The 14120-nt window shown below is 35.4% G+C and overlaps 1 protein-coding gene across 4 annotated transcripts in view; it reads left to right on the forward strand.

The window, feature by feature from the left end:
* LOC136026799 (KN motif and ankyrin repeat domain-containing protein 1-like) overlaps positions 1-14120 on the forward strand; it is a 147455-nt gene that overhangs the window by 30575 nt on the left and 102760 nt on the right. The window lies entirely within an intron of this gene.

Genomic DNA, 14120 nt, shown 5'->3' on the forward strand with positions numbered 1-14120 from the left:
CTAATTCATAACTTTAAGCAAACTTTTGACAAAGATATATAAAATTAGTGAAAGATATAAGGCTAGAGCCTGAAATTCTTTCTATATTAGCCCTTACCTCAGAAAAAAAACCTTGATATGCTCCTAAAGATATAAACCAAAGAGAGTGGGGACTTGCGAAGGTGGGACAAAGCACATTTCAAGATGAATGACGCTTAGTTGTTAATTTCCATAAATACAATCATCTGCTATCAATTCCACGAATAATGATTCTTCATAATTTGGACGAGAGTTGCCCTTTAACTATAAATTAAATAAAAAAAGTCTTTTTTAAATGCAAGTAAGGAACGACATTAAAACTTAAAACGAACAGAAATTACTCCGTATATGAAAGGGGCTTTTCCTCATCAACGCCTCGCTCTTTACGCTAAAGGTTGACTCTTTCTCTTAACTCTACTTTTTAAAACAGTAAAAAACTTTAGCGTTTGGAACCTTTTTAAAACTCTAGCGTTTGGAGCGTTTAAAAGACTTTCATATATGGAGTAATTTCTGTTCGCTTTAAGTTTTAATGTCGCTCCTTGGTTTCATTTAATGAACTTGTTTTTTTATTTAATTTCTGGACGTTTTTGAATTAATGCATGTTTTGATCTTGGCTCTCCGCACATAAATAATTAAAACGAAATTTGCATATCAATTTTTTTTGGCTAAATGGCTTTCTCATAGTTTCAACCGGAAGATTTTGAGAAAAAAGGAGCGAGGGAGGAGGCCTAGTTGCCCTCCAATTTTTTGATTATTTAAAAAGGCAACTAGAACTTTTAATTTCTTACGAACGTTTTCATGAGTAAAAAATATACATGACTTACGAATTAACTTACATAACGAACTTCTATATTCGTATGTTTTTATTGCGTATATGAGGGGGTTCACCCCTCGGCGGTACCTCGCTCTTTACACTAAAGCTTAAATTTTGTCCCAATTCCTTAAGAATGACCCCTGAATCACAAAGGAGGTAGAATAAATAGTTGAAATTACTAAAAATACTTTAGCGTAAAGAGCGAGGTATTACGAGGAGGTAAACCCCTCATATGCGTAATAATTTCTCTTCGTTTTAAGTTTTAATGCTGCTCCTCACTTTCAGTAGAAAAAACTTTTCATATTTATTTTTTCATTGTTTTTTTTTAAATAATGCTAGAAAATCTTGCGCCCCCTTCATTGAAAGTCTCTTCCCCCATGAGAAGTTCCTCCATGGAAACATCCTCCCTCGTAACCCTCCTCTAAACTGAAAAATCCCCCTGAACACGGTTATACACTTCCCAGTAACCATTACTGGATGTAAACACAGGTCAAAGTTTGTAACTTGCAGCCCCTCCCATGGGGACTGTGGGGGAGTAAGTCGCCCCAAAGACATAGTTATTAGGTTCTTCGACTTTGGTGAATAAAATGGCTATCTCAGAATTTTGATCCGGTGACTTTGGGGAAAAAATGAGCGTGGGAAGGGGCCTAGGTGCTCCAATTTCTTTAGTCACTTAAAAAAGGCACTAGAACTTTTAATTCCGTTAAAATGAGTCCTCTTGTGACATTCTAGGACCACTGAGTCGATCCGATCACCCCTGGGAAAAAAAACAACAAAAAAACAAATAAACACGCATCCGTGATTTGTCTTCTGGCAAAAAAAAAAAAATGCGAAATTCCATATTTTTGTAGATAGGAGCTTGAAACTTCTACAGTAAGGTTCTCTGATACGCTGAATCTGATGGTGTGATTTTATCAGAATTATTTTATCATACAATCGTTAAGATTGTATGACTTTTAGGGGGGTATTCCTCCTATTTTCTAAAATGAGGCAAATTTCCTCAGGGTCGTAACTTTTGATGGGTAAGACTAATCTTGATAACACTTATATATTTAAAATCAGCATTAAAATGCGAGGTATTTGAAAGTTAATTGACTTCTTGCTAGCTCAGAAGGGTTTTATGTTAGGAAAATGAAACTTTCAGGGATGAATCTACAGACTAAAGTATGTCCTGGGAAGGTATTTTGAAGTACCTACCTCTACTCCTTCTCCCTCTTGAGGGCCCTGACCTTTGATGACCTTTAGAAGTATGTGTGTTATAAAAGTGAAACCTTGCAAAATAGATCTTCTGCTTAATTGAAGTACAACAAAATTGTTTTCAGCTTTATAACTTTGCTCAATCCCAATTTATAAGATTTTAAATATATGCAAATACATTTCCTAAATTTTGAAAAAAAAAACATTTGGTACGGCTCAGAATTCAACTCAAATAACAGGAATTGCAATTTCGGAACTAAAGGCAGAAAGAAAAACAACTAGTAACTGGAAATTAAGGTAAAATGTTGTTTTGTCAAAATTTCAATAGGTCTAGAACCCGTCATGTAGGCAAATTTCAGGGCCCTCTAGAAGGAGAAGGAGTGGAGGTGGGAACTTTAAAATACCTTCCCGGGATATACTTTAGCCAGTAGACCCATCCCCAAAAGTTTCATTTTCCTAACCTAACCCCTTTCCGAGATAGCAAGAAATCAATTATTAACTAGAATTTTACCAAATGCAGATTGTTTTTATGTAATTATTGGCATCAAAATTCCATTTTTTTGAGTTTCAGTTACTATTGAGCCGGGTTGCTCCTTACTACAGTTCTTTACCACGAACTGTTTGATTTCATATTTCTCTATGTGGACCATTAAGTCATTATTGTTTATAATTATTGAGGGGGAGGTGTCTATAGGCTAAACAACTACAAAAAAATAATCAAACGGTTCCTGGTAATGAACTGTAAGTAAAGAGCGACCCGGCTCAATAGTAACCGAAACTCTAAAAATAGATACATCGAAAGAATTGGATTTTTATGCTGATTTCAAATATTTAAGCTTTATCAAGTTTAGTCTTACACATCAAAAGTTATGAGACTGAGAAAATTTGCCTTATTTTCAAAAAAGGGAAAACACCCCCTAAAAGTCGTAGGATCATAGTGAAAATGACACAATCAGATTCAGCGTATCAGAGAAACCTACTGCAGAAGTTTCAACCTCCTATCCGCAAAAATTTGAAATTTTGTATTTTTGCCAGAAGTAAGATCACTGATTCGTGTTTATTTGTTTTTTTGTTGTTTTCTTTTCAGGGGTGAACGCATCGACCTAGTGGTACTAGAATTTCGTGAGAGGGCTCATTCGAAGGGAAACTAAAAGTTCTAGTGCTCTTTTTAAGTGACCAAAAAATTGCAGGGCAACTAGGCCCCCTCCGACAGTCATTTTTTCCGGATCAAACTTTTGAGATAGCCGTTTTGCTCAGAATTGTCGAAAAGTCTAATAACTATGTCTGTTAGGACGACTTAATCCCCCAACAGTCGCCTGGGGAAAGGCTGAAGTTATGAACTTTGCCCATTGTCTACATATAGTATTGGTTATTGGGAAATATACAGACGTTTTCAGGAGGGATTTTTCTGGTAAGGGAGGGGGGGTCGGGGGTAGAGGAAAATCCTTCCATTGAGGAATGTTTCATGGGGGAAGAAAATTTTCTATGAAGGGGACGCTATCCCAGAAAATTTTTAAAAACAATCAGAAATTAAATAAAAAAAAAACAAGTTTTTTCGACTAAAAGTAGGCTAAGGAGTAACATTAAAACTAAAAACGAACAGAAATTATTACGTATATGAGGGGGTTTGACCCCTCGTCAATACCTCGCTCTTTAAGCTAAAGTTTTTTTTAGTACTTTCAAAAGAGCTATATATTCTAATTAAACCCAATCTTAAAGAATTGAGAAAAAATTTGAACTTTAGCGTAAAGAGCAAGGCATTGACGAGGGGTAGAACCTCCTCATATACGCAATAATTTGTGCTTCTTTAAGTTTTGATGTTGCTCCTTACTTTCAGTCGAAAAAACTTCTTTTCTTATTATTTAATTTTATCTAAAATCCCCACAAAATTATTCGTGTACAAAGTATTCCTTTGATGACATCTTCTTTAGGTAATTTGAAATAAAAAAACAACAACATTTTCTTCACAAAAAGTAGAGAAGTGGCGTCTAAACTTTAAGTGAATAGAAATAATCCTAAATATGGAGGGCCTTTCGATCCTCTCAACCAGGGATATACCTAGGAGCGGAATCCCCCCTCCGTAAATCCTTAATGTTTTTGAATTTCTTGGCACTTTTTATTCAAGTTTCCAAATGGAATTTGTTTTGCTGTTATTAATAACAAAAATGAATATAAACCGATTTTTGATGCATTTCTTAAATTTTTTCTGTTACCCTCCCCCCACCAAAAAAAAAATCCTGAATACGTCCCTGATGTGGACTTTTCAGAAGATAGTTACAGGGAAACAGTGAAATTTATACAGTTTCTGAGAAGCTGTATCTATAGCAGCTTTCTTAGGCAAACAAAAGGGAAAACATAAAAATAAATTATAAGTACGATAAAAACGAAAATACTAAACAAATAAGAAAAATACTTTCCAGGGGAGGGGGATGGAACACTCAAAGGTGGGCCAAATTTTTATAGGATAGCCCTGAATTCTATGGAACTGCAAATGACAAGAATACTTTACGAGTGAATATAAAGGTTGAAGAAATTAATGGTTGTATTGGTATTATTATGAAGTACGCTTTTAGGTTTTGATTTTAAATTACGACGTCGGATTACTAGATTTTATCCTTTAAGTTCTCTTACTTGTAATGTTTATGTCCCCTCTGCAAGTTTTTGGTATGTCATTTTTCTTCACTCCTATGGTTTTTAGTGTTTAAACGTACGGCGATAATTCCGGTAATTTTAGAAAGCTGAGCTTCAGCATTTATCCATGATTGACTTTAACACTTTAATAAACCATGTTTTTTTTAGAGGGGCTGAAAATTTTGGATTTTCCTTTTATTTTTTTAAGTTGAAAAGTTTTCTGAAAACTGTGAAAAGCAAGTTTAGATAATTTTCTAGGAACAAAAATTAAGTAACATGACAATTCTGGCCTAGTGAATGTATCAATCTGAAGCTGATGAATTAAACGATATAAGTCTTTTGTTCTTCCGATGTAAGTAACAGTTGATGGTCTATCGCAAAGTCGCATGTTTCAAAGGGAATATAAACCTTATGGAATAATTATGTTGCTGCCATAATCAAGATTGAGTTTTTTAGCCTTTTCCGCTGTATCAGATTTTAGATGTTGTCTTTTAATTATTTTTCTTCCTTTGACAGCTGTTAGATAAATGCGAAAATTTCAAGTTTCTTAATTTCTTTTTCATTGTCTTCTATATGGTTACTATTCCTTGATTCATTTATTTGTGATTGTGGAAGAGTTCCTTGTTAGTGACTATCAGGTTTTAAAATTGCTAGCAAAATATGACACAATTACAAATCATATCTCTTAAATCAAACAGTTCGTGGTAACGAACTGTAGTAAGGAGCGACCCGGCTCAATAGTAAACGAAGGTCTAAAAATCGGAAATTTGATGCTAAAAGATACATCAAAAGACTAGGATTTTCATGGTGATTTTAAATATGCAAGTTTCATCAACTTTAGTCTTTGTCATCATAAGTTACGAGCCTGAGAAAATTTACCTTATTTAGAAAATAGGGGGAAACACCCCCTAAAAGTCATAGAACCTTAACCAAAATCACACCATGGCATTCAGCGATCAGAGAACCCTATAGCAAAAATTTAAAGCTTCTTTCTACAAAAATGTTGAATTTCGTATTTTTTGCCACAAGACAGATCACGGGTGCGTTTTTATTTGTTTGTTTGTTTTTTCTTTTTCCCAGGGGTCATTGTGTCGACCAAGTGGTCCTAGAATGTCGCAAGAGGGCTCATTAGAATGGAAATGAAAAGTTCTAGTGCCCTTTTTAAGTGACCAAAAATTGGAGGGCACCTAGGCCCCCTCCCACACTCATTTTCTCCCAAGGTCAACGGATCAAAATTTTGAGATAGCCATTTTGTTCTGCATTGTCAAAAACCAGAAAAACTATGTCTTTGGGGATTACTTACTCCCCCACAGTCCCTGGGGGAGGGACTGCAAGTTACAAACTTTGACCAGTGTTTCCATACATTAATGGTTATTGGGAAGTGTACAGACGTTTTCAGGGGGATTCTTTTGGTTTGGGGGCTATGTCGGAGGATCTTTCCTTGGAGGAATATGTCATGGGGGAAGAGAAACTCAATGAAAAGGGCGCAAGATTTTCTAGCATTACTATAAAAAAAATGAAAAAATAAACATGAAAAAGTGTTTTCAATTTAAAGTAAGGAGTAGCATTAAAACTTAAAACGAACAGAAATTATTAAGCTTATGAGGGGTTCTAAAAATACTTTAGCATAAAGAGCGAGTATTTAGGAGGAGATAAATACATCGCTCTTCATGCTAAAATACTTTTAGTAATTTCAACTACTCATTCTATGGCCTTTCTGATTCAGGGGTCATTCTTAAAGAATTGAGACAAAACTTAAGATTTAGTATAAAGAGCGAGGTATTAACGAGGGGACAAACCCCCTCATATACATAATAAAAATATAAGAATATAAAAGTTTGTTAGGTAAGTTAATATTTAAGTTACGTATATTTTGACTAATAAAAACGTTCGTTAAAAATTAAAAGTTCTAGTTACCTTTTTAAGTAACCGAAAAATTGGAGGACAACTACGCCTCCTTCCCCACCCCTTATTTATCAAAATCGTCTGATCAATAATTTCTGATCGTTTTAAGTTTTAATGTCGCTCCTTACTTTCAATTAAAAAAACTAGTTTTTTTATTTAATATTTATGTAGGAAAGATGGTTACTTAAGACGCTTATTACTGAAACTCGTGACTCTCCAAGTTATGCCTTGTATGCCTAGGAGGAAAGTATAATCCTATTAGAAACAAACTTCATTTTATAATTGAACAAGTCTACTTTTCTTCATTTTTTTTATCATTTTTATTCGATAAGGCTAAGCTAAGCACTCCTCGGTAAATTTTCTTCCATGGCTTAGCTAGATAGAAGGTGAAGATAATCACTTCCTTCGCAAATTTTATTCTAAGCCTTTCTTAGGACCCTTAAAGTAACCTCAATTTTCTGTTAGAAAATGGTTCCCAGAAATTATGAAACTACCCAGATAGGTATACAGCCAGTGGGGTCGTTTTGGGGACAAGGGGAACCATTGCCCTCCAATTTTGACGAAACTATTGTACAGCCCATACCCATTGACTTTCTGGATGTAGACCCCTCTTACCTCCCCATATATATATATATATATATATATATATATATATATATATATATATATATATATATATATATATATATATATATATATATATATATGAAGCGCCACCCCAACACCTAGTTGGTGGGGGCGCTTCGCGCCCCCCCCCAAGCCCCCCCGCGCGCGCAAGTCGTTACGCGCCATTGTAGTTGTGTCCCTGTGTCCCACCTGTGAATATAGATATATATATATATATATATATATATATATATATATATATATATATATATATATATATATATATATATATATATATATATATATATATGTATATATAAATAAGTTGTCTGTGGATCTGTGGATCAGGTGACGTCATGTTTCGGCTGACGTCATGAAATTAGTTGCCGTCATTTTTGCTTTGACGATGCTTAGTATATTGTAAAACACATTAATTTGGTTAATAATATACCATTTAAAACACCAAAATGAACATGCTGGAGTAGTCACTTGGTGAGAGAGGGTGTCAGAACAGAGAATGAAGGTCCCAGGTTCAAATCCTGGTTAGGCTAAAAAAGGTAAAAAACTAAAAACTAAAAAAAACAAAAAAAACTGAAAAAACTAAAAAACTAAAAAAACTAAAAACTAAAAAAAAACTTAAAAAAAAGGGAAAAACTGAAAAATAGAAGAGAAAAAGAAAACTAATAAAATTAAGAATAAAAATAAAAAAAATAAAAAAGATTAAAACTAAAAAAAAAGTAAAAAGAAAAAACGAAAAAAAACTAAAAGCTAAAAAAAAAGGTAAAAACCAATAAAAAACTAAAAAGAAAAAAACTAAAAAAAATTTTCATCTAAAAAACTAAAAAAAACTAAAAAAGGTAAAAACTAAAAGAACTAAAAAAGAAAAAAAAACTAAAAAAGGAAGAAAACTGAAAAATAAAGGAGAAAAAGAAAACTAAAAAAATATAAATAAAAATAAAAAAACTAAAAAGATAAAAACTTCAAAAAAAAACTAAAAAGAAAAAAGAAAAAAACTACAAAACCTAAAAAAAGGTCAAAACCAATAAAAAAAACTAAAGGGGAACACTGGGACACAAATGACGACCGGGATACTGGGAATATAAATGACGACCGGGACACAGGGAATGTTCAATTAGCAATCACCATCAACAAAGCTCAAGGGCAATCATTAGAATCATGAGGTATAGATCTGAATATGGATTGTTTTTCCCATGGACAATTATATGTTGCATGTTCAAGAGTCGGTAAACCTTACAATCTAAATAAATGACGACACTCAAAGAGAAAGCGACCGGGACAAAAGGAATGTTCGATTAGCAATCAACAAAGCACCGGGGCACAGGGAGTATAAATGACGACGACCGGGACACAGGGACATAACTACAAAGGGGACGCCGGGGTGCACAGGGGGATATATAAATGACGATGGCGACTCAGGGAATGGTCGATTAGCAATCACCATCAACAAAGCTCAAGGGCAATCATTAGAATCATGAGGTATAGATCTGAATACGGATTGTTTTCCCATGGACCATTATATGTTGCATGTTCAAGAGTCGGTAAACCTGACAATCTATTTATATGCACAGACAATGGGACAGCAAAGATATATATATATATATATATATATATATATATATATATATATATATATATATATATATATATATATATATATCTATATTCGAAGGTGGGACATAGGGACACAACTACAATGGCGCGTAACTAATATGGCGCGTAATGACTTACGCGCGCGGGGGGGCTTGGGGGGGGGCGCGAAGCGCCCCCACCAACTAGGTGTTGGGGTGGCGCGAAGCGCCACCCCAACAGCTAGTATATATATATATATATATATATATATATATATATATTTAACTACGTACAACTTGCGAATGTACAACATTCTTGGCTGTCCCATTGTCTGTGCATATAAATAGATTGTCAGGTTTGCCGACTCTTGAACATGCAACATATAATTGTCCATGGGAAAAACAATCTGTATTCAGATCTATACCTCATTATTCTAATGATTGCCCTTTAGCTTTGTTGATGGTGATTGCTAATCAAACATTCTCTGTGTCCCTGTCGTCATTTATATATCCCCCTGTGCCCCCCGGCATCCCCGTTGTTGTTGTTTCCCTGTGTCCCGGTCGTCATTTGTGTCCCGGTGTCCCAGTCTGTAATTTCTCTTTGAGTGTCGCGGTCGTCATTTATATTCCCTGTGTCAAGGTGTCCCGGTCGTCGTTCCGGTGTCCCGGGACAATTATATGTTGCATGTTCAAGAGTCGGTAAACCTGACAATCTAAATAAATGACGACACTCAAAGAGAAAGCGACCGGGACAAAAGGAATGTTCGATTAGCAATCAACAAAGCACCGGGGCACAGGGAGTATAAATGACGACGACCGGGACACAGGGACATAACTACAAAGGGGACGCCGGGGTGCATAGGGGGATATATAAATGACGATGGCGACTCAGGGAATGGTCGATTCGCAATCACCATCAACAAAGATCAAGGGCAATCATTAGAATCATGAGGTATAGATCTGAATACGGATTGTTTTCCCATGGACCATTATATGTTGCATGTTCAAGAGTCGGTAAACCTGACAATCTATTTATATGCACAGACAATGGGACAGCAAAGAATGTTGTATATTCGCAAGTTTTACGTAGTTAAAAACATATATATATATATATATATATATATATATATATATATATATATATATATATATATATATATATGTATATATCTATCTATATTCGAAGGTGGGACATAGGGACACAACTACAATGGCGCGTAACTAATATGGCGCGTAACGACTTACGCGCGCGGGGGGGCTTGGGGGGGCGCGAAGCGCCCCCTCCAACTAGGTGTTGGGGTTGCGCGAAGCGCCACCCCAACAGCTAGTATATATATATATATATATATATATATATATATATATATATATATATATATATATATATATATATATATATATATATATATATATATATATATATATATATATATATATCTATATATATAAAAATAAGTTGTCTGTCTGTGGATGTGTGGATGGATGTGTCAGGTGACGTCACCTGAAAAAACTGGATCAGGTGACGTCAAAACTGAAAAAACTAAAAAAAGGCAAAAACTACAAAAAAAACTAAAAACTAATAAAAAAAATAAAAAAGCTAAAAAACTAAAAAAACTATAAAGGTAAAAACCAATAAAAAACTAAAAAAAAAACTGAAAAAACTAAAAAAAGGCAAAAACTACAAAAAAAAACTAAAAACTAATAAAAAAAGTAAAAAAGCTAAAAAACTAAAAAAACTAAAAAAACTAAAAAAAGGTAAAAAACTAAAAAAAAATAAAAAATAAAAAAAAACTAAAAAAAAGGAAAAAACTGAAAAATAAGCTAAAATAAAGGTAAAAACCAATAAAAAACTAAAAAGAAAAAAAGGAAAAAACTAATAAATGACGACACTCAAAGAGAAAGCGACCAGGACAAAAGGAATGTTCGATTAGCAATCAACAAAGCACCGGGACACAGGGAGTATAAATGACGACCAGGACAAAGCACCGGGACATAGGGAGTATAAATGACGACCAGGACATAAGTAAAAAAAAATTAACAAAACTAAAAAGAAGGTAAAAACTACAAAAAAACTAAAAAGAAAAAAAAACTAAAAACTAATAAAAAAACTAAAAAATCTAAAAATCTAAATAAACTAAAAAAGAAAAAAAAAGGAAAAAAATAAAGGAGAAAAACAAAACTAAAAAACGAATGTATATACAGACCGGTACACCGGGATACAAATGACGACCGGGACACAGGGAATATAAATGACGACCGGGACACAGGGACACAACTACAACGGGGACACCGGGGGAAACAGGGGGATATAAATGACGACCGGGACAAAAAAACTAAAAAGAAAAAAAAACTAAAAACTAATAAAAAAACTAAAAAATCTAAAAATCTAAATAAGCTAAAAAAGAAAAAAAAGGAAAAAAATAAAGGAGAAAAACAAAACTAAAAAACGAATGTATATACAGACCGGGACACCGGGATACAAATGACGACCGGGACACAGGGAATATAAATGACGACCGGGACACAGGGACACAACTACAACGGGGACACCGGAGGAAACAGGGGGATGTAAATGACGACCGGGACACCGGGACAGGGAATGGTCGATTAGCAATCACCATCAACAAAGCTCAAGGGCAATCATTAGAATCATGATAGATCTGAATACAGATTGTTTTCCCATGGACCATTATATGTTGCATGTTCAAGAGTCGGTAAACCTGACAATCTATTTATATGCAAAGACAATGGGACAGCAAAGAATGTTGTATATTCGCAAGTTTTACGTAGTTAAAACCATATATATATATATCTATCTATATTCACAGGTGGGACATAGGGACACAACTACAATGGCGCGTAACTATTATGGCGCGTAACGACTTACGCGCGCGGGGGGGCTTGGGGGGGGCGCGAAGCGCCCCCACCAACTAGGTGTTGGGGTGGCGCGAAGCGCCACCCCAACAGCTAGTATAGATATATATATATATATATATATATAGATATATATATATATATATATATATATATATATATATATATTTAACTACGTACAACTTGCGAATGTACAACATTCTTGGCTGTCCCATTGTCTGTGCATATAAATAGATTGTCAGGTTTGCCGACTCTTGAACATGCAACATATAATTGTCCATGGGAAAAACAATCTGTATTCAGATCTATACCTCATTATTCTAATGATTGCCCTTGAGCTTTGTTGATGGTGATTGCTAATCAAACATTTTCTGTATCCCTGTCGTCATTTATATATCCCCCTGTGCCCCCCGGCATCCCCGTTGTTGTTGTTTCCCTGTGTCCCAGTCGTCATTTGTGTCCCGGTGTCCCAGTCTGTAATTTCTCTTTGAGTGTCGCGGTCGTCATTTATATTCCCTGTGTCAAGGTGTCCCGGTCGTCGTTCCGGTGTCCCGGTCTGTAATTTCTCTTTGAGTGTCCTGGTCGTCATTTATATTCCCTGTGCCCCGGTCGTCATTTGTGTCCCGGTGCTTTGTTGATGGTGATTGCTAATCGAACATTCCTTGTGTCCCGGTCGCTTTCTCTTTGATTGTCCCGGTCGTCATTTATATTCCCTATGTCCCTGTGTCCCGGTCGTCATTTCTGTCCCGGTGAGTAATTTCGTCAATCAACAAACATGACGTCAGTCGACACACAAACATGACGTCACTCGACACACAGACAACTTATTTTAATATATATAGGTGTCCCGGTCGTCATTTGTGTCCCGATGTCCCGGTGTGTAATTTCGTCAATCAACAAACATGACGTCAGTCGACACACAAGCTGTTGCCCACTTGTGAATAGACATAGATATATGTATATATATATATATATATATATATATATATATATATATATATATATATATATATATATATATGTTTTTAATTATGTAAAACATGCGAATATACAACATTCTTTGCTGTCCCATTGTCTGTGCATATAAATAGATTGTCAGGTTTACTGACTCTTGAACATGCAACATATAATTGTCCATGGGAAAAACAATCTGTATTCAGATCTATATCTCATTATTCTAATGATGTGTCCCGGTGTCCCAGTTTGTAATTTCTCTTTGAGTGTCCCGGTCGTCATTTGTATTCCCTGTGTCCCGGTGCCCGGTCATCATTTGTGTCCCGGTGTCCCGGTCTGTAATTTCTATTCGAACAATCCCTGTGTCCCGGTCGTCATTTATATATCCCGCCTGTGCCCCCGGCGTCCCCGTTGTAGTTGTGTCCCTGTGTCCCGGTCGTCATTTATATTCCCTGTGTCCTGGTCGTGATTTGTGTCCGGGTGTCCCAATCTGTAATTACTCTTTGAGGTTCCCGGTCGTCATTCATATTCCCTGTGTCCCGGTATGTAATTTCATTAGTTGACAAACATGATGTCAGTCGACAAACAACTTCATGACGCATACAGCTCAATCCTTATAATGACGTCAGTCAACAAACATGACGTCAGTCGACACACAAACATGACGTCGCTCGACACACACACACACACACACAGACAACTTATTTTTATTATATACTAGCTGTTGGGGTGGCGCTTCGCGCCACCCAAACACCTAGTTGGTGGGGGCGCTTCGCCCCCCCCCCCAAGCCCCCCCGCGCGCGTAAGTCGTTACGCGCCATAATAGTTACGCGCCATTGTAGTTGTGTCCCTATGTCCCACCTGTGAATATATATATATATATATATATATATATATATATATATATATATATATATATATATATATATATATATATATATATATATATATGGTTTTAACTACGTAAAACTTGCGAATATACAACATTCTTTGCTGTCCCATTGTCTTTGCATATAAATAGATTGTCAGGTTTACCGACTCTTGAACATGCAACATATAATGGTCCATGGGAAAACAATCTGTATTCAGATCTATACCTCATGATTCTAATGATTGCCCTTGAGCTTTGTTGATGGTGATTGCTAATCGACCATTCCCTGTCCCGGTGTCCCGGTCGTCATTTATATCCCCCTGTTTCCCCGGTGTCCCCGTTGTAGTTGTGTCCCTGTGTCCCGGTCGTCATTTATATTCCCTGTGTCCCCGTCGTCATTTGTATCCCGGTGTCCCGGTCTGTATATACATTCGTTTTTTAGTTTTGTTTTTCTCCTTTATTTTTTTCCTTTTTTTTTTCTTTTTTAGTTTATTTAGATTTTTAGATTTTTTAGTTTTTTTATTAGTTTTTAGTTTTTTTTTCTTTTTAGTTTTTTTTGTAGTTTTTACCTTCTTTTTAGTTTTGTTAGTTTTTTTTTTTTACTTATGTCCTGGTCGTCATTTATACTCCCTGTGTCCCGGTGCTTTGTTGATTGCTAATC

The sequence above is a fragment of the Artemia franciscana genome, chromosome 1 (assembly GCF_032884065.1).
Source record: "Artemia franciscana chromosome 1, ASM3288406v1, whole genome shotgun sequence".
Classification (NCBI taxonomy): domain Eukaryota; kingdom Metazoa; phylum Arthropoda; class Branchiopoda; order Anostraca; family Artemiidae; genus Artemia; species Artemia franciscana.